This window comes from Octopus bimaculoides, chromosome 7, assembly GCF_001194135.2.
Source record: "Octopus bimaculoides isolate UCB-OBI-ISO-001 chromosome 7, ASM119413v2, whole genome shotgun sequence".
Lineage (NCBI taxonomy): Eukaryota > Metazoa > Mollusca > Cephalopoda > Octopoda > Octopodidae > Octopus > Octopus bimaculoides.
The window spans coordinates 50,384,740-50,406,506 of NC_068987.1; the positions used below are offsets into that span (position 1 = coordinate 50,384,740).

At 37.6% G+C, this 21,767-nt stretch overlaps 1 protein-coding gene across 3 annotated transcripts in view; it reads left to right on the plus strand.

Annotated features, from left to right (window-relative positions):
• Positions 1-5,710: 5,710 nt before the first annotated feature.
• The window catches only part of LOC106871380 (gastrula zinc finger protein XlCGF57.1), a 61,177-nt gene continuing 45,120 nt past the window's right edge, over positions 5,711-21,767 (plus strand). The window contains exon 1 of one of the 3 annotated variants that reach the window (XR_001409652.2): positions 5,711-6,364. The gene's annotated coding sequence lies outside the window, so the exon portion shown is untranslated. Of the gene's footprint in view, positions 6,494-21,767 lie in introns of all 3 variants that reach the window. The other 2 variants (XM_014917802.2, XM_014917803.2) reach the window with 2 other exon arrangements.

A 21,767-nucleotide genomic window follows, 5' to 3' on the forward strand; every position in this document is an offset into this window, starting at 1 on the left:
AATGACGCGAGCACGACCTCCACCACTATCCCCAACACCAACAAAACCACCACCGTCACCGCCACCACCACTACCACAAACCTTAATAAAACGACAACATCGGCTGTTCTTTTTTTAAAGCAGATTAGAAACAGTTTAGTACAAGACTATCGGAAAATGGAAAAAAAGTAGAGTTGACAGAAAAAATATTGAGTGACGCTAAGATGGACTTAACAAAGAATGACCGAACAGTCTTCTTTAACACACCAGACGAAGTGCAAGGACACATTAAGAAAAATAAAATACCTTATAAATGAATGTATTGCAATGAATACGAGAAAACTTGAGCAACGCAGGCCAGATAGAAAAACGCCTGAAACTGGTCTGTGGTTTAACAACTTATATCGCCCTTGGGAGACGCTTTGGCACAATTGATGTAAGATTCTCAACTGAAGAATTGGCTATAGAAAATGCAACGATAACCATCAAAAGTTAGGAATTTGGCTAATTCCGATTTATCTCGATCAGAGGGTCGTCATAATGAAGATAACGGAGATTCCACCAGATGTGAACATCCCTTTGCTGGTAGCAGCCGTATTATACGGCATAGAGAACAAACAAAAATTCTGCAAGTCTACAGAATGGGAAAGGAAAATTGGTCAGGCACAAGTATGGAATTGATGTTATAGGTTGATCGGAACAGTATCGAAGCTATCCCTGACTTGATCAACCTCCATAATGGCGCATTGTTATTTGTAGCAGTAGAAGGTAGAAAACCGTGATACCACATTTGTGGCGAAACAAACCGTTCAAAGGCTTTCTATCCCAAGCAAAGAAAAGAAAAAAAACACCGCTGCTGCAGACACCTCGAACAACAACAAAAATAACAGTAACAACACCAATAGCATCAGTGCCAAAATCAGCAGCATCCAAAACAAAAACAGCATCACCAGAAAGCACAGCAAGAGAGACCCATTCAGCAACATCAGCAGCAAGCCCTAGTACCACAACCGAGAAAACAATAGCAACATCTACACCAATTCAGCCGAGTGAAACCTTACATACACCAGTCGACCAAACAACCAGCTTAGAAACGCGCGACTGTGCAGACATACCTCTCCCACTTGACACAGATTTTTTCCGACGTGAAATCTCGTCTAGTGAGGAAAACAGTCTTGGAAACTCATCAGAATGGATCCTGGTGAAAGGAAAAAGGGGAAAAAATTATAAATGAAAAGCGTGATACAAAACTAAAAAGCAAAGTGATCAGAGGAGAAGACACAAATTAATAAACCATCACACACACACACACACTACACCAATGCAATTACAAACTTCTCCAACACTGCAAACACCATCATTACAAACACCTCAGTAAACGTAAACACATAGCAATCCAGACCAACATGAACAGCACTCCCCAAGGCATCACTAATTAAACGACCGTAGACACAAACAACAAGAACTTAAAACATATTAAAGAATACACACATTACTTTGAATGATACATCGCATTCCCGCATAACATACCTATTCACATAAAAATTATAAAAAACAACGCAATAAACAATAAACTGAAAGCAAAATATCCCAAAGAAATGGACCATAAATAAAATGCTTTGTGGAGACACTCACAAATAGCCAGAAGGAAAGAATATGTTTCTCCACAGAAATAGGTAACAAACATGGCCTTGCTAAGAACAGGCAGTATAAATGCATGTGACATGGAGTCAACTTGGAAACAGGGCCACCTACTCGATGACCACAGGTCACTAAGTTTAGATGCAGTGACTATCAGTGAAATCAGACTCTCCAACCGACAAGCTTCCATACCTATTTTCGGTGGGTACGAGATTTTCTTATCTCCATGTCAACCGGGAATGCTGGGTGTAACTGCGGTATCGTTCCGGAAAGGTCTGGATCTCAAGATAAGGACTATCTTCCTGGACCCTGAATTTAAGTTGGTGGTCCTGAATGTGAACAACAGCGACGGTGGTACCTTCAGACTGGTGGGTGTTTATGCTTCGACAAGGGCAGGACAACCAGATTTCTTCAGACGTCTGGAGGCTTTCCTGGGAATGTCTCGACCTTTAGTGCTAATGAGTGACTAGAATACCATGTTGAACGCACGCTTAAATTGTGTGGGGTTTACCGTTAGAAGAGCGGAGTGCAAAAGCCTCGCAAACCGACTGGATTTACCGAATGCACCACTGTGGACATCGACGAACCGCATCGGGTCATCTAAGTCGTATCTAGATAGACTATTCTGTAGGCTAGTAGATAAAGGTAGTATAAGTTGCCCACTTTTTAAAGTCGTCGCCTATACAGATCACAAATTTGTGGTCATCACAGTCGACTTAGATAGATTTCGTAGGCAGGGATCTGGTTACTGGAAGCTGAATCGTCCCTCCCAGCGTGCCAAGCTTACAGAAACCGGATTAGCGAATTAATTAAGCGCGTGCTGACGGAGTCAGTTGTCAACAACAAATGGTAGCTTTCCCCGAAAAGGACAATTAGAGTACAATCAACTGGGTTTAGGCATTAACGATAAAAAAAACCGAATAGAGGGAGGCTTAGTTAGAAACTTAGAAGAGGCGCTTAGGAAGGACATCGTAACCAACATGCTGGCGACGAGATTGGGCCAATTCTTCAACGCTAAGCACGAAGGATGCATTGTTAGAGCTAAAGCGTATGCTCTAAGAAACGAGGAAACTGAAGTAGCTCGGTGGGCCTGAGTGGTAGAGTGACAACGTAGCAACAAAGCTACGGTTCGGTCATTGGCGAACTAAAGTGAGCGTACGGTACTCAAGCCCGAGCAAAGTGGGGCGCGCACTCTTCCGCTTTCTGTGGAGGGGATGCGTTCCACTAGTCAGGCACTCCATTTGCTGTCAACAACCGCTAAATGGAGAACTGGGCATGCCGTGGCTGCAGATGCGCAGATATGCGCTTAGGCAGGGCTGCCTTGACGGTGAGCAAGTATAATCGCTGTTTGTCAGGCAGGATTTTCCACAGCTTGTCTCTTTGACTGAGCTACAGTCCTGGATCAAGCGTAGACCGAGGTAAGGCACCTGGCAGGCGCTCACAGTCCCCTGTCAGTCGGGCAATGTGGTCGGTGGAAATTCCACTATGGCGTTCTATTGGGGGTCAGTGGCGGGTGAGTGCAACGATGCTTTCAGGGAGACTCTGGACGTCGACAAGAACGAGTTGGGCGGTCTGTTCTGGAGAACTTTCAGGACGGGACCTATGGATAATTTCCAGAAATCCTTGGCCTGGCAGTGCTACCGGGGAGCACTACCTGTTCGAGATAAACTCTACAAGCACGGAAGTGAAGTCAGCCGGGCTTGCTCGAGATGCGCGCAGAGCGATGAAACTATTCTGCATGCTCTCGTCCAGTGCCTGAGTATTTCTAAGTTGTGGGTTTATGTCGAACACCTGCTGTCGCGTGTAGGACGAATCCAGCTATCGTCTAAGTCCATCGTGAGGATAGTCCCGCCGGCGAAAATTTTTCCTACGTGAGTAATGAACTCATTTGTATACAGCCAATCAGAGCTCACCTGGAAAATTCACATACTGTGTACAACTACAGTACAGCCAGTCAGGTATAGAATGGTGTGCCACTCTGTGAGTACAGCATAGCAAATGTCACATAAGCACCACATTCCCCACCATCCTCATAGATCAATTGAGCAGCATCTCTATATGGAGCTAACATTAGGTACCTATGCTCAGACTGAGATTAGTGATACTACATGTACCCACTGCTATATGCAAGGAGGGCGCAATACGACACAACGCCATATTGATTACGATGTTTCCAGATCAACACCAACATTTTAAATTAGGAATGTATAAAATCAGTCAAAAAATTAGGAAACTACACACATTTATATTTTCTAGTAAATTACGCAAATTGGCAACACTTATGACATCGTCGGTGAGCAGCTCTCCATTCTCTTTATACACTAAATTTCACATTTGTCATCCCTATTAACCCGTTTAGAACAGTCGGATTTTGTTATAACACACACTTTCCACTGAACTCAACCAGAGTATTTTCGTGACCAGGTGGACACTAGTTTGATATTTGAGCTCTGATTAGCTGTATGCAAATGAGTTCATAACTGGGGTCCGGAACTCTCGTGGGAAAAAAAATTTCGCGTCCGACCGCCTTGCTTTGGCAGGGAGGAACAGGCTGTTTTTCTTTCCCTGATAGCCTTAGCGAAAGAGGTTGTGTGGTGGATCAGATTGAAAAGGCTGAAAACACATTTTTCTCTTTGGCCAAGTTCTCATCAACTTTTTCAAGTTGCACTTGAAAAGGAAAGTGAGTGTAGATAGGGAAGTGCTGCCTCCCAGCAATTTTATTAAAAGGAGGGTGAATGTTGCAAGAATGCGTCTGTAGACAAAGTGGAAAGGGCACTTACCCTGGTGATCAGGACTGTTGTGAACTTGTGGGCTTTTCACGAGCAGTCCTAGGTCACCCACTTTTGGGGAATTTTGTTGTTATATTCGATTATTGTTTTAGTTTTTCATTGTTTACATGAATTTCATGTAACTCCACATTGTATTTGTCCTGTGTTGTCCACAATGCTTTTTTTGTATATAAGCCCTTAGTGGTTAATAAAGAAATCATTATTATTATTACTGAGTGAGAGAGCAGTGCATGCCATCAATGTGACACTGGGGTAAAATATACGAAGACCAGTATACCCATCATGACTATCCGTCTGATAAGGGTACACCAGACACATGCATCACAACCATGTGTGCGAGACGTGGTGACCTTATATCAAGATAAACAGCACATGATCTTGCAGGTGGGGCCCAATTAGAATTTTCTTCAGGTCGAGTAGCCCATTCCGCTCTAAAGTTCCATGAATAAGGGTTGTTTGAGGATGTTGAACGAAACACTCATGTTTCCAGAGGTGAATTATCCAAATCCCAAAGAATTTGTCTCAACACATGGCTATAATGCTCCTCCACTACTTCTGCTCATGATCAGAGATGCACATATCATCAGCCACCAAGGAACATGCTCAGCTGGTTAAGGTCAAACAACTGACAAGCAAATCTGTTGTATTAAGCAGAATATTTGCTGTAGCCCATCTTTATATACCAAGACAAATCAATGTACATGATAACACTTCCAATCAGTTAAGATCAGAAGCCATGAGAGTCACTGCCTGGTACTGCATCCAGGCATATTATTAAAAAAAAGTACTAGTGAAACATTGAGTGTTGATATAATCGACTATTTCCCTCCTCGCAAATTGCTACCCTTGTGGAAAAATTTGAAACCATTATTATTATTATGGTGGCGAGCAGGCAGAGACGTTAGCACGCCGGGCAAAATGCTTAGCGGTACCCCGTTCTGGGTTCAAATTCCGCCGAGGTCGACTTTGCCTTGTATCCTTTCGGGGTCGATAAATTGAGTACCAGTCAAATACTGACTAGTCCCCTCCCCCAAAACTTACTAGAAAGGATTATTATTGTTATTATTGATGTTTCGTTGTCATTTACTAAAACCACAAGAAGTCCTTGACACCCTATTCTACTATTTGTGGCCTCTGTCCTCGATCTTCGACCAAAATATTTTATTCTTTATTTTGTCCACTTATACATCATAATATGATGTAATTTTGGGTTCAAGAAAAAAAATTGAATGTTGCATCTCAAATTGAGTGACATGGTGTCATTTATGGTGTGGTAAAGAATGCTGCATTTGAACTAGTTGAGGGTCTGGAAAATGCCTTGCAGTATTTAGTTGCATTCCTTTATAATCTGTGTTCGAATCCCTCAAAAAGCGACTTTCATTCTTCCGGGGTCGGTAAAATAAGTACCAATTACCAATCAAGCATTAAATTAATATAAAATCCAGCTTTCTGCTCCACAAATTTGTGGTTCTGTACATACCTCAGAAGCCATTACACTCGGACAATAATGTCCCTTTTGGTAATCCATATAGAAATTATCCTTTCCTGTGCACTGGTGTTAGGACTCGGTAATTTAATGGCTTAGATTACAAGACAAGGTCGTTGATATTACTGTGATTGTTCATTGTAGGTAGTATTATTTATATAAAAAAGGTAAGGTGATTCTACTGTTTAATTTAAATGTTTACTTTCTTTGTAAATTCAACGTTGTTGCAATACTTTAAAGGGAGGTAACCCATTTTCAAAGACCTCAAAATTGATTGATTTCTGTTTAACAAAGAATCCGACTGAGATGGTGATATCGTGTGACCACCGAAGATCCTGGCAACATTCTCTAAATTGAGCGGATTTCATAATCGCAGCGACATATTATAACAAGCAAACGGAATTCAAACAATCTAAAACAAAAAAGAAGAACTGGAATCGAGGAAAAGAAATACGGATATAGGTGCAAGGTATGTGCCTCATATTTTCCTTGTTGACGACTATCATAAGGTTATACGTATGAAGAAAGGATCTGTTCTGAGACATATTTTGCTTATGTTATTTAACTAGATATGTCTCATTTTCCTCACATATCAAAGGTAGTGTTATTGTTTTATGCATCTATAAACTGAATACTTATAGCTTGAATAATTTCCGGTTTTGATTCATATGTATAACGGCATTTTAACTACGGGAATTTGAACGATGTCGACGAAAGAGTATATATACACACGTACACATGCATATATATATATATATATATATATATAAATATAGTTACATACGTACACGAAAGGATAATTAACCTGATCTAGTCTTTCTACTTTTTAGTGGACAAAATATGAAATGTTTTCAAAATCATTATAAAAATTACTGCTATTAACCTATCTAAAAAAGACAAAACAAACTTGGTTGTTGTCTTTGTGGAATATATTGCTTTTAGTTTGTGTATTCGTTTGCTCATGTAACTGAATGAAGAAGCTATACGATCGAGTCATCAATTAAATTGATTTGTTAATTAACTATTCGGGCATATATGTATATTCGCTGATATATTTTGTTTTTTAGTTTCTGCAGTTAAAATAACAAATTAAGCAGGTTCTCAGTTATATTCAGTCCATATTGCGTTTGTACCTTTATTGCAATGTTCATTATTCTTCCTCCTCCGCCTCCCCGTAATGACCCTGTGCCTTTGTTTAGAAATCAGTTATCTAATTGCAATATAAAATACTACTTTATCTTCTAGTATCTTCTATTATTCCCTTATTATTCAATATATTTACTCTTAAACACTACATGTTATTACTTAATAAAATATATTTACTAAATATTATTCATTGTCACATGGTGGAGAGATGGAGTGCTTTACTGTTTCATCTCTTCGAGGGTAGATAAAATGAAAACTCTTTATTACTTTGATTCAGTCTCAAATTTTATTATATTTTGCCACAGTTAAAAACCGATTATCATCAAAAGACATTCAAGGTACAGGTTGTTAGGTCGGTAACGTGCCGGATTAGATGTCTTGAGTAGTAGTTATGTCCCTTTATATTAAAATCCCGCCAAGTCCTCAAGTTTGGCTTTATCTTTCCGTGGCTGGTTGGTTGATAAGAAAGATAAAGATATAATTTATGTACTTGAGGTCGATTTACGTTGATCAAAATATGCGGTCTCATGGTAAGATTAGACATCTTTATAATGGGAAAGGCTGTAGAATAGGAAGACAGTCGGAGTAAAGGTGGTTTTGTATTTAATTTCGTTGGAATCGATTTCTATATACATTCACAATAAAAAAGTGCTTGTGCCAATAAAAGTAATTATGCATTTGATGAGACAGCGAAGATGCTTCGTTCATGCAGTTGAACACCGACACAAAAGCGTTATAGTATGTAAATATCGCCACATGTAAGTTTCAAGTTCAAATCCTGCCAGGTCAACTTCACCTTTCATTATCCCACCTAGGTCGTATAGTCCTAGTAACATTACAAACGACAATTTATCCCTTCAAATATTTCTGCCAATGTTCTGTATCTTTTAGAAGCGATTAAGAACCCAATTTCGAAAAGCATTGATTATTCTCTTTAGAGAGGTTTTGTTTTGATATTTTCTTTACTCGTGTTAATGCGTACAAATCACTGTGTAGTGGGAAAGTAAATGAAATAAATAAACGCGCAAGTTGTTACTGCGATTTTGTAAAGAATATATTTTCGTTCAAGAAATCTGGAGGTTATGAAAAGTGAAGTTACACTGAATCTTACAGAATTTCATTATATTGTAATAAAAAGAAAATCGCTTGAATGAATAAGAATTGTGATGTTGGTAGTAGTTGTTGTTTTGTCCCAGGCATTCGGCAGGTTTGGGATAGAGGCGTTCGCCATGACCTGACCATCCCTTCTAGTCAACGACAAATAGTATACGATGGCCTTTCCTTAAGATAATAGGGCAAGTTTTGAGTGGAGATTTAGTTGTAATTAGCCATGATACAATATATGTTATTGAAATGTACACGTATGTAAGTTTCACATCTTCGTTATCAGTTTTATCTATATTTTACAGTATTGCTTAGTTGTTTAACCCGAAGCAAAATTTGATCGAGCACACATCTAGGATGACAGGCTTATTCCAGCTGTAATCGTCATATACTTTATGGAGGATCTGGGACTAGTTTTCTAATGTGTATTAAAAAATTTTTGGCGATTCTTCGATACTGGTATACAGAGCGTCGGTATGAGGAGACGACGTCATTCACCTTTTTCAGCCTAGCCTCTTTATATCTTGAGGGAAAGTTTTGTGGGTGAATGACGTTGTGTACCTGTATCGAAAGATTGCCAGGTGGGTAACTTTAAAGAACAGCTTTCTACCTGCCTCAAACATACATATATGGTTGTGTTTGATGTATTTTATAGCCGAATGAAACTTCGATTCCCAGTGTGTATGATGGACCGTCGCTATGTCTAACTCTAGACTAGAAATAGTTTTATTGGACTAAAGAAATATGTCTTATATTTTCATGCTTTTCTCAAAAGATAGTAGATAGTGGCTTTGGTTCTGGTGTTTTCTAACCATATCATGTTTTTCCCTAAGAGTACACAAGAAGAATTACTTGGAGTACATGAATCACAACCAAAAGCTGACAAAGAATAATCATATTTTGGACAGAAGGCATCTTATCTGAAATGTATGCGAACTTCACCAGAGTGGCTTTCCTACCAAGTATCACCTCGTCTTGAGAATTGCAAAAAATAAGAAACCTTACTCATTTTCTGAAGTTTTAATCTTGCTCCACTGCAAAGATATTGTTGATTGTATGTTTAGAGAGAATGATGCAAAGAAACTGAACACTGCCACTGTCAAAGGATAAATGTTTATTGAAGAATATCTGGTATACTTGTTTCAAATTTTGGCACAAAGCCAGCAATTTCAGGGGAGTGGGGTAAGTTGATTACATTGACTTCTGTACTCAACTGGTACTTATTTTATCGACCCCGAAAAGATGAAAGGCAAAGTCAACTCTGGCAGAATTTGAACCCAGAACGTAAAGATGGACAAAATGCTACTAAGCATTTTGCGCATTGCTAACTATTCTGCCAGCTTGCTACCTTTTGAATTTCTTATATATTAGATGATATAAAACTAAAGTTATTTTGGAAAATCAAAGAGGTTCTGCTAGGTATATTTACTATCCACCATGAAGAGCACACAAACATTATCCGATACTGAGCTGCTTATATATTCAAGACACCTAAAAGATTATTATTTTAAAGAAGAATTCTTGTTTTGTCACTCCATGGAGTGCTTAAGAAAAGAGATCATAATGAAGTTATATCTAGTTTCTTTTTGAAAAGAACGTCTTTCTTAGAAAATAGCACTTAGCAGTACAACTGACAGAGCTCCTGCAATGCTGAGATATAGATTTGGTTTGTTTGCAAGAGTGTTTTTGCCAAGCCTGATATAAAGAAAACGCACAGTGTGATCCATAGGTATGCTATTATGTATGAAGACACTGTCTCTAGCTCTCAAATCTATTTTTAATGATGTTGTCATAGTGATTTTTGTCAAATCTATTTCTGTGTATATAAGGATATTGTACTTATTGAATTAAAAATTAAATGCTGAATGAGAGACTTTTTGCTTCTTACAGACGTGAGATGGCTTCCAATTAGTAATATGGTAGCTAGAGTTGCATTGATGAAAGACAAAATGGAATTTTTTAAGAAATCAAAGGGATAAACCAAGCAAGTTTGTAAATTAACTTTCTGACAACAAATGAATGATAGCCAACCTGAATGATATTTTCATTTGACTCAATGAAATCAACAAGGCCATTCAAGTTGTACACTTTGTCAACAAGGTAGAACCATTTCAGATGAAATAGTTGTAGAATGAAAAAATCAAGGGCAGGTCATTATGACATTTTGGGATGTATGAAAGCTTTACACTGCTGGAAGTAGAGGAAATTAATGTGCTATCTGAAAAGCTTTTTGTTTCTACCTCAATAAATCCTATCCAGCCCATGTGAGCATGGAAAAGTAGATATTAAAATGATGATGATGTGTGAGGTATTAGATTTTCATATCAACCCGTTTGAAATCCTTTTAGATTTAATTCCCGAGCAGTTCCAGACAAGCTGTAAAATGAATTTGCGGAATTTCTGAATAATTCCACATCCAAATATCATTTGTAGCAAAATTCTGGTGTTCTGTGTGTCTAGAAAATTTGCGGAGAGCTTTTTGTTGTTCCCATTCACTTATCATTGTGATCAAGGGTGTAGGGTAGGTGTGAGAAGACAGATCTGGCCAGTTTGAACTTAAAATAAGTAGAATATTAGGGCCAGCTTAAATGCTAAAGGGTTAACCCACCTGACACTGCTCTTGGTCCCATGATACATATTTCCTTTTTAAAATGGTTTAAATTAAAACCTTCCATGAAAACTTCATGTTAATTTATGTTCCAAATACCATCTTAATAATGACAAAGTTATTTTACTAAATTTTTCATTATTCTCAAAATAAATTGAAACAAAGGCAGTGTATTTCAACAGAAATTTGGTAACAAAAAGGTTAAGTTAATTTATTTCTGAATAAATTTACATCAGGCACGGGCAATCTTTTCTGAGAAGCGGGCTGTGAAAGACATCGTTTACCATGATACTGGCTGCATTACTAAAATATGCGATGGCACTTTTTCATTAGGCATGCCCATGACTCTTTTATATGATTGTTTGGCCTGCTAGAAATACCAGCCAAATCTCTCCCTCTTTATTGCCTGAAAAATAGATAAAGGACGGCTGTTGATCACAGGTCTGCACAATCATCTGAGCTGGGCTAAACAACTAAGTATTTCTTCATTGAAACAAAACAATCATATGTTGGAGTGTCATAAAAAGATGGGTTTTGTTGAGACTGAATTGTATTTTTCAGGGCAACAATTCTTGGTTGTTTGGTGGTTGGTAAGCAACCTAATAAATACACAGAGCTGTGTAAGCCATGTACAGAGAGGTTCTCAGCAAGTTGACAGTAAAGAGTTCTGAGATTGATAAAGTGTGTAGGTAGATGTCTATCAGGGCTTGGTTTTCAGCCCCACTCCAGGCCAAAAGGTGAGTTCACAATTGGCTATCTGTGAGAAGTCTTGTATACTGATAACCTGGTGTTCATAGCTGAATCTTTAGAAGATTAAGTGAAGAAATCCCAACCACGAAAGCCAAACCCAGAATTGAGAGAGCTGAAAGTAAACTTAGCAATAACAAAAATTTTAGTTAGCGAGAAAGAAGACAGGATTCTGCTGCTATCTGAGAAGTGGCTTCGCTCAATAATTAGAAAAGGAGGAGGGAGGAATTCTATACACAATCATCGTTGTTTTAATATTCATTTTTCCATACCTGTAAGGGTTGCAAAATTCATTGAGACAAATTTTCTATGGCTGATACCCTTCCTTAGTGCCAACCACTTTAAAGGGTGTATTGGGTGCTCTTTTTCATTGCACCAACATTAGTGATGTTGCCATCTAGCTTGCAAGACTAAAGGCCCTGTTGACTTAGTAAATTCTTTCAAATACTTGGAAGGCTCCTAGAAGTAGTTGATAGCTTCTGGGGCATAATTAATAGTGGAAGTGGTTGCTCTGAAAACAGTAGATAGAGTAAGAATAGGGTGGAAAATGTTTAGGGAGCTATTTCCTTTGCTGGTAGCAAAAGACTTGCCTTTCTTAGTGAAGGGTAGATTTTATGAAACTTGTGTTCCCAGTGAATTATGGGTGGAGAATGTGTAAAGGCTGGAAAGAAAAGAGGGAGTATTCTTTGCTGGATGTATAATGTTATTGTGTATGAATAATAGAAAAAAAATAAATGAGCTCAGGGGATAAAACTTCGCAAAGAGAAATTAGTTGTAGTGTGAATGATATGCGGCTACACTGGTACAGGATGTGGTGTTTCTGGAGAATAACTCTTGGGTAAAAAAAAGGCGTTAAGTGATCCAAATGGAAGGAGTCTGAGGAAAATATGGGAGGTTGATTTTATTTTTGGACATCAATTTTTACTTTGTTTACTGATTTCATGTTTTGAATTAAATTCATTGAAAGGATTGGAATAATAGTTACTAATTTTGGAACATTCTAGAGATACAGCAGTCTAGTTTCTTTTAGCTAGTAATAGTGATTTTGTTTCTTAATTCATCAAACATCTTAAAAAAGCACACAATCTGTGTGTGTATGTGTATGTGAGAAAGAGAAAGAGAGAGAGAGAAATAATTGATATCTGTTTCAATTCTTGAACAAAGTCCACAATTTAGTCCTAGTTAGCAATTTTTATGTTGTAGTTGCTCTTACATCTTAGGCATTATAGTTGTGTGTAATAGAACGAAATGTTGCTTTCTAAATTTATCTCGTCAGAGTCTGTGATGATTCAGGTACTCGACTTCCTTCTCGTGCTTCACTTACCTGGAAACAAATCAGTTCAGAAATTATCTTTTACTTGTTTCAGTCATTAGACTGTGACCATGCTGGGACATTGCTTTGAAGAATTTTAGTTGAATGAATTGACCCTGGTACTTATTTTTTAAAGCCTGGTACTCTCTTCTATTAGTCTCTTTTGCTGAACTGTTGAGTCACGGGGATGTAAACACACCAACACTGGTTGTCAAGCGGCAGTGATGGTGGGACAAATAAACATGTACAAATATATATAAGCATGCACATGCACTGCAGCCTTTGTTTGTGTGTGGTTAAGAAGTTTACTTCCCAATCTTGTGGTTTCAGGTTCAATCCCATTGTGCCTTAACTTGGTCAAGTGTCTTCTACTCTAGCTTGAGTCAACTGAAGACTTGTGGATGGATTTGATAGATAGAAACTGAAAAAAGCTCATTGTATGTATGCCTGTGTGATTTTGTGCTTGAGTTCTTTGTCTTGATATTGTTTGATAGTTGTAAACGAGCACCACTGTCATACAAACAGTGTCCTTATTTCCAATCTTCTGTGGAAATCACGTCTGGTCATGGAGATATATTACCTTGCTTGGAAACAAGTGAGCATTGGTGGCAGGAAGAGCATCCAGCTGTAGAAAATCTACCTCATTGAAATCCTTCTGACTCATGCAAGCATAGAAAAGGGAGCCTGTATGTAGTTGCTTGACATGTTAGATATAGCTGCTAAATCATTTTCAATCATATCCTGTTGTCTCAAAAAGAAGTAAAAAAGGCTCCCTTGGATGATGTAGTGTTAGCTACATTAATTATTCTTTGATCTTAGGCTAAACAAGAAAAAGAAGAGAGATAGTGGGACGTCAAATTAACTGGCAGTTAGACACTTGGTAAAAAAAAGTAATGGAAATTATTATATGAAGTGTTGTGTATGTGTGTGTCTGTTTGTATGTGGATGTCTCTTTCTTTTGACAAAATGTTGCAAAATGACAGATGTAGATGCAGGAGTGGCTGTGTGGTAAGTAGTTTGCTTACCAACCACATGGTTCTGGGTTCAGTCCCACTGCGTGGCATCTTGGACAAGTGTCTTCTGCTATAGCCTCGGGCCGACCAAAGCCTTGTGAGTGGATTTGGTAGATGGAAACTGAAAGAAGCCTGTTGTGTATATATGTATATATATATTTTTATATGTGTGTGTGTTTGTGTGTCTGTCTTTGTTCCCCCAACATTGCTTGACAACCGATGGTGGTGTGTTTACTTCCCCGTAACTTAGCGGCTTGGCAAAAGAGACCGATAGAATAAGTACTAGGCTTACAAAGAATAAGTCCTGGGGTCAATTTGCTCGACTAAAGGCGGTGCTCCAGCATGGCCGCAGTCAAATGACTGAAACAAGTAAAAGAGTATTCATTTCAATACCTTATATATAATGTCAAAACCACTGAGCTGTTTACTACATTTTCCTAGTTACTTGATTAAAATCACACAGACCAGCAAAAAAAAATTTTTTTCTGTTCAAAAATTTGGACCTGAACTAGGGTTTTTTTTGACATACAATCTGAAAATGACATCCAAGTTCTATCAATAGTCTGTCATCATAAGTAAGTCCCATCTGCCTTGATATTCTTTCTTCCATTGATTTTATGTCCTGGCAGAAACATTCTGCCTGTTCAGCTCATCATTTGTGTTATCAAGATTTTCAGGGAATTTATCAAAGTGACTATGGAGACAGTGAAACTTTATGCTCATCATATTTGCACCCAACTTTTGAAAGTTCTGCAGCATGCTGTCGAATATTTTGGCATAGTTAGCTGCTTTCTTGTTACCCAGAAAGTCATTTACAACTATTGCAAATGAATTCCATGCTGCTGCTTCAATGCAATTCATTGAATTTACGAAGTTCCCATCTTTCATCATTTTTCTTATTTCAAACCCATTAAATACTTCAGCTTTTATCTTTTCACTGTTCAAACTGGGAAATGTGCTGCAGATATTGTGAAAGTATGGTCCATCTTTATCGAAAGTTTTAACAAACTGCTTCATAATGCCAAGTTTCATATGGAATGAAGGTAGGATGATTTTTCCTGGTTGAACTAAAGGCTCTTCAACCTCATTAAAAGACCCTGGAACTGATGTTCGCTGCAGCTATTCTTTGATCACCTAACATTTTCCCCTGGCTCTGCCTTCCCCCATTCATTAAAAGTATGGATATTTGGTGTATCCACTTTGTTGCCCCTGAAGAAAATTGACCATCTTAAAGTTCACACATATCACCCACTGATGATTAGTGGGTTTGGGTGTCTTGAAGTCTAAATGTGATTGTAAAAAATGGATTCCATTTTTGGATTCAATATTTAAAAAAAACCTTCAAATTACATAAAAATGTCCTATCAACAAAATACCTGTTGAGTTGTGTTATTATTAATTATTTGTATATCATACTACATGCTGCTGTCCATGAAATTCATTTTTGCTAATTAAACCTGAACTAAATAGCCTTAAACCCTTTGATACTAACCCACTATACTTTTTGTAACTTACCTTGTATTACCAACCCACCTTAAATTGCCCTTACTTCTATGATACAAACTTGCTGTTTTAAAGTGATCTAAATTAAAACTTTCCATAAAAATTCCAAGTTAATTTATATTCCAAACACCAGCTTAATTATGATGAGTTATTTTACTAAAGGTTTTGTTATTTTCGAAATTAATTGAAACAAAAGTGGTGCATTTCAATAGAAATAGGGTTAAGCTATTGACTCTGATCTAAGGTATTCCAACCATGCCCATCCTGTTTTTTTTCCCCATGTACAGAAAACCTAGCACTAGATGATACAGAAAGAATATCACAAAATACAATGGAATTATATATGTGTGTGTAAATTGCAGATTGAAAGAGATTTTTCTTAGAGAAAGGAAATCCCGTTTTAGCGAACACTTTTGTGCTAAAAAATTTATTAAAACAATAAACTTACTTAGAGAAGGCACATGGACTAGTTGTTAGGGTGTTGGACTCATGATTGTAAGTTCATAATTTCAATTCCCAGACTAGGCAGTATGTTGTGTTTTTGAGCAGAACACTTCATTTCACATTGCTTCAGTCCACTCAGCTGAAAATGAGCTGCAGCAGCAGCTTGTGAAGGACTGTCATCTTATTCAGAAGAGATGAAACCTAATGAATCTGTAGATTCACGATAGATCTAGTTACCTACTTATACCTGTTACTTGCTACTTTATTTTATCAACCTTGAAAGGATGAAGGCAAAGTTGACCACTGGGATTTCAAATCAGATCTTGAAAAGCCATTTCCAAAATGATGTAAGGCATTTTGTCCAACACTCTACTGATTATGCTAAACAACAACAATAATTGTTATTATTTTAAAGTTCTCATGTAACTAGTGAGCATGGAAGCTGAAACACATCTGATGTTCTCATGAGTCACTACTAGAATGATGTTTGTCTTGCTTTGACCTGTATATTGTTTTTAACACAGCATGTCTATGAAGAGATTTTATCCCTGCCAAAAACTGCAGACCCCCTTCTCCTATACTTTTATCCCTCATCTCTTAGTGTAAAGCTTTCCCCTCAGGGTTTGTAATCTTGCAAGCTGCATGGTGACCTCACTAGTGTTAATGGAACAAAAACAGCATCCAGTACACACTTTGAAGTGGGTGGCATTAAGGAGGTCATCCTGCTGTTGAAACCATGCCAAAGCAGATATGGGAGTATGATACAGGCCTTGGGCCCATCAGATCCTGTCAAATTGTCCATCCCATATCACCGTGAAACATCATCATCATCATCGTTTAATGTCCGCTTTCCCCTAAATATGAACGTTAATTGACGATGATGATTCATTTCTTCTACATACTGCAACTGACAAAAATGTGACTGAAACATGGTTGATATTTCATTTGTATCCTAATTTCCCTGTACTTTTTTGATATGATAAGGGCTTTTAATTGACATTTCATATATTATTGTTTTTTTTTATCGGGATAGTTTCAGCTGAAACAACACTTGATACACTAAAGAACACTTAACATCATTTGAAGTAGCTTTCTAAAATAATTAAAACAACCTTTATTTATTTTTAGTAAATTATTGTCTATTGTTACTTAAATAGTCCATTTGTTCTTGTTAATAAGCATGTATATAGAATGTGCCAGTCACTGTTTCCTTAGTTGAAGAATCTCATTTATAACTCATTTAATATATACATATATATGTGTGTATATGCACACACGTGCACTTACACATGCACACACACACACACACACACACACACACACACACACACTCATTAGGTAGCCAATAGAGTCTTTAAAGTACTAGTTAGATTGCTTTGCTCTGGTTCTCTGCATTCTGAGTTCAGTTCCATCTGAGGTCAACTTTACCTTTCATCCTTTCAGGATTGATAAAATATCGGCTTGGTATTGATGCTGGTTCTTCTCTGTCTCTTTCTTTTTTTTTTGTCCTGTGGTTGTGATAAGACCTGGAGAGGGATGGGCTCTGTCAGGTCTAAAATGTCTTGAAGACATGCTGTAGGCTTATGATGATACTCTTATGCCTCCATCTAGGGGAGCCGAATTTTTAAGGTAAGGTATATTGTTACAGGTATACCATCGATTTTCTGGTGTCTTTGGTTCCAAAGCCATCCCTGTCACTTAATCATAATTCATCAATACACCTCTAACCTACTGATTACTAATTATAGCACACATCTTACTTACCAACATGCCATGGTCTTATTTTTTATAACAGTTCTACTTGTCTTGATTCTATATGAATTGTTGTTTACATTTGACATTACCACTTCTGCTCTCAGTTCTCTTACTTGTAGCAGCCATAGTTAAGAGCAACTTTAAGCTAAATAAATAGAGGAACTCTCAAAATTTTGGTATCGCCACTAACAAGTGCAGTGTAGATAATGTCTGTAAACACACTACACACAAAGCCACTTGTGGTCTTGCAGTGAACTAAACTGGTGGCCAGGGGAATTTCAAGTTCCCCTAATTGGTCTGAATTAAAGGAGGTGCCAGACCATCAGTTGCCAGAAAATTGGTGGTGTACCTGTATATACATGCATGCATGCATGCATACATACATACATAAAAGCACCCACTACACTCTCTGAGTGGTTGGCGTTAGGAAGGGCATCTAGCTGTAGAAACTCTGCCAAATCAGATTGGAGCCTGGTGTAGCCATCTAGTTTCACCAGTCCTCAGTCAAATCGTCCAACCCATGCTAGCATGGGAAGCGGACGTTAAACGATGATGATGATGATGATGATACATACATACATACGTGTGTGTAAGAATTAGTGTTGGTATAGAGATAATCTCCAAGAGTGTTAAACCTGTGACCTACTCTTGGTTTATGGTTGCAGCCATTTCATTTCTCTTTCACCTAACATCTTTAACACTCTCAAGGAAAGTTTGAGGATCTTACAATCTCATTTCTCTTTGGCTAGACATTAGGGACCCGTACCTACAATTTAAGAACACATTTTAAGAATCAATTGGAATAAGAGGTATAAACCAAACCCCTGTCAAACTGTTGTAAGTTGTTTCATAATAATTGAATTTTATTAAAAGGAATGTGAATATCTTTATGCGAATGATTATAGTTGGTAGAATTGATTTTGTATATTTTTACTGTTGGAGGCCCTAGTTGAATGAAAAGTGAATTGCCAATTTGAGTTAAGCATTAAGTTCAACAGTATCTTTTCTGCTAAAATTTCTGCCCTTTTACTGTTTTAGTTTGACTAGGTACATGATTGATTTTTTTTTTTACTCTAATTTGCCTACTTTGCAGTGGTAGTTAGTCTGCTTTATCATTTCTTGGTTATCTGCTTAGCTAAAATTGATTTCTTACACTGAAAGGTCATTGGATATGATCTCTTGTTAACAAATTTAGGAGAAGTGTAGAGAATGGTAGGTGCCCCTGTTTGTCATTTGCATTGACCTAACCAAGGCATTGATCTGGTTAGCAGAGAAACTTCTTCTAGACATATGCCAGCTACTATAAGTGTAGAGGTTGACTGTCTCTTTCCACAACAACATTACGAGAACAGTGTAGTTCAGTAGCAACTTCTCCATGTCTCTTGACATATGCAGTAAAACCAAGCAAACGTGTTCTTTGGGGTTTTCTTGCTTCTGAAGCATGCTTTTGGTGCCGCAACAAAGGGAATTTATCTCGACATCAATTCTGATAGCAGGTGGGTTTCTAATCTTGCCTGTCCCAGATTGGAAACCAATATCTGCAAAAACCTTCATTAGAGACACCCTATTGCTAATGATGTAGCACATAGAACCGACATTCAACAACCACTTCAGACACTGGTATATCATTTTCCCCTAACCTGCAAAGATTTTGGACTGACTGTCAGCTTGAAGACAGGACACTGAAAGTCTGTCATTCATTACCCTCACCAGCTACGAACCAGACATTGTCTTCTAGTTCACCTATTTCAGACTAGCATCTTGGATACAGAAATCGATAAGAGAATTCAAAATACAGCAACAACATTGCCTGTTCCACCAAACTAACAATTAAGACTAAGATGACAGTATGTATTGCACAGTAGGAGAGAAGAGTCAGCTCTTTCCATCTGAATAGTGTCTGTCACATCTTGAGGATTTCATAGCAAGATAAAGTGAGTTGCTGGGTAAAAATATTGGGGTTACCACCTGTACTAGCTTCCTCAGGATGTACACTGCTCATTTGGGGCCATGTCCATTGTGGATAGCTGCATCTTTAAATGGAATTGGAAAATGGATGGAGAACAACAAGCCATCTCTACCAGAGCTACAAATATATCTGCAAGAGAGACATGAAGGTTCTTGACTGACATTAAGTGCTGAGAGACTCTTGTAGTTGACTGCATGAAGTAGAGAAGCACCACTAACACATCATGATAGAGGCAATAGAAATGGACACTAGAGTAGTGAAGGGCCAAAGCATAAAAGCACTGGAATGTCGACATCTGAAAGCAGATGCAGGTGTGATGTATGTGATGAACTGCCATTCTTGTTTAGGATGTCATTGCCACAAGAAATATTACCCTGTATGGATAGAGGTATATGGTGCTACAGATTAATGGAGGTTTTTCTATCAGTGGTAATGTAGTTGATTCAATGGATTGCTGTGCATGACTAGTAATTATTTCATTTACTTTGTATGTGAAAGAAAGAAAAATCTGACTTCAGTGGTATTTGAACTCAAAATGCAGAGGGATGAAACTAAGTATTCTAAGTTGGTAACATAGCTAAAGGAGAGACAAGCAAAGAGGTGGTCCACACAGGGCAATTTTTTTAATGTTTTGTTTATTGTGTTGGACATGTAGAAAACTGAAGATGGTAGAGACTAGATGCACCTCAATGTTGTTGGGTTGGATGGTTCTTGCTCCTCCACATTTCTTGGCTGTCTCTTAGTATTGATTCTTTTTGTTTTGATCAGTGTTTCTCAACCACTTTTTTCTTACGGACCCCCTTGATTCTTGTTTCACTCAGATTGACCCTTGAAACCATTCAATGCTTAAAAAATCCTATTATATTGTTTTTAAATATTATTAGGAATTACTCTCTCTCTCTTTACTCTTTTACTTGTTTTAGTCATTTGACTGCTGCCATGCTGGAGCACCGCCTTTATTCGAGCAAATCGACCCCAGGACTTATTCTTTGTAAGCCTAGCACTTATTCTATCGGTCTCTTTTGCCGAACCGCTAAGTTACGGGACATAAACACAGTTGTCAAGCGATGTTAGGGGGACAAACACAGACACACAAACATACACACACACACACACACACACACACACATATATATACATATATACGACGAGCTTCTTTCAGTTTCCGTCTACCAAATCCACTCACAAGGCTTTGGTCGGCCCGAGGCTATAGCAGAAGACACTTGCCCAAGGTGCTACGCAGTGGGACTGAACCCGGAACCGGAATTGTATAAAAAAATTATTAAAATATTTTGTGTATTGTAGAAGAATAACGAATTTATTGCCCATAAATTTTAACAACAAATTCTTATATGGACCCCCAAGGGTCATGTGGACCCCAATTGAGAACCATTGGTTTAGATAAAAAAGAAGTTTCTACAATTGAGGCCTGCTAGTCTATGAAACTAAACATAATACATTTAATAACTGATTATTAAAAGTAACTAGTTCACCACCACACAAGCTGGGTCAATAAAATAACAAATTTACAAACTTGAAATTACGATAGAATAGTTCTTTTTCTGTGTTGCAATTATCTTCCTTAAATTGAATTACCTTAATACTTGTTTAAATTTCATTTTGGACACACAAAGTATAGTTGACTACATTTAATATTTTCAGCTAAAAGTTAAAAATTTAGGATTATGAAGAATTTAGTTCTGCTCCTAATTTTATATTAATTCTATGTCGCATTGTTTAAATTAAGATATTGGTGCAAAGAGGCATGTTTAGAAGAAACTTTTAATAATGGTTTCTCATATTACAAGGTCATACATTTGCACTTGGTTGAATCTATATTGGTACATCCACCATCTGAGAGAACGCAGACAATATGGAACTTCCATTTAAATTCAGTTGCAGAAGGGAAAAAAAAAATTGATAAATAAAATTAAAAAAAAACCCAAAAAACTGAAAAGCATTTACTCTGGGAATTCGGTCGTATCACCGTGAAGTATTGGTTCTCGTCCGATCACCGAAGTTAAGCAACGTTGAGCCTTGTGATATTACTTCCACTCCAATGCGGTTCAATGAATAAAACGAGTAAAAGATATCTGTTACTTCCCCTGCTCCAAACAAAATGAAAATACAACAAAATTATCAATTGTTTTATCATTTTTTTTTAATATGAAATGCCATGTATATGTAAGGGACTTAACTCATGTTTTTTATTTTAAAAATATTCTTACTTGTCTCTCTTTGACATTATTTCTAAATACGAATTATGTGCGC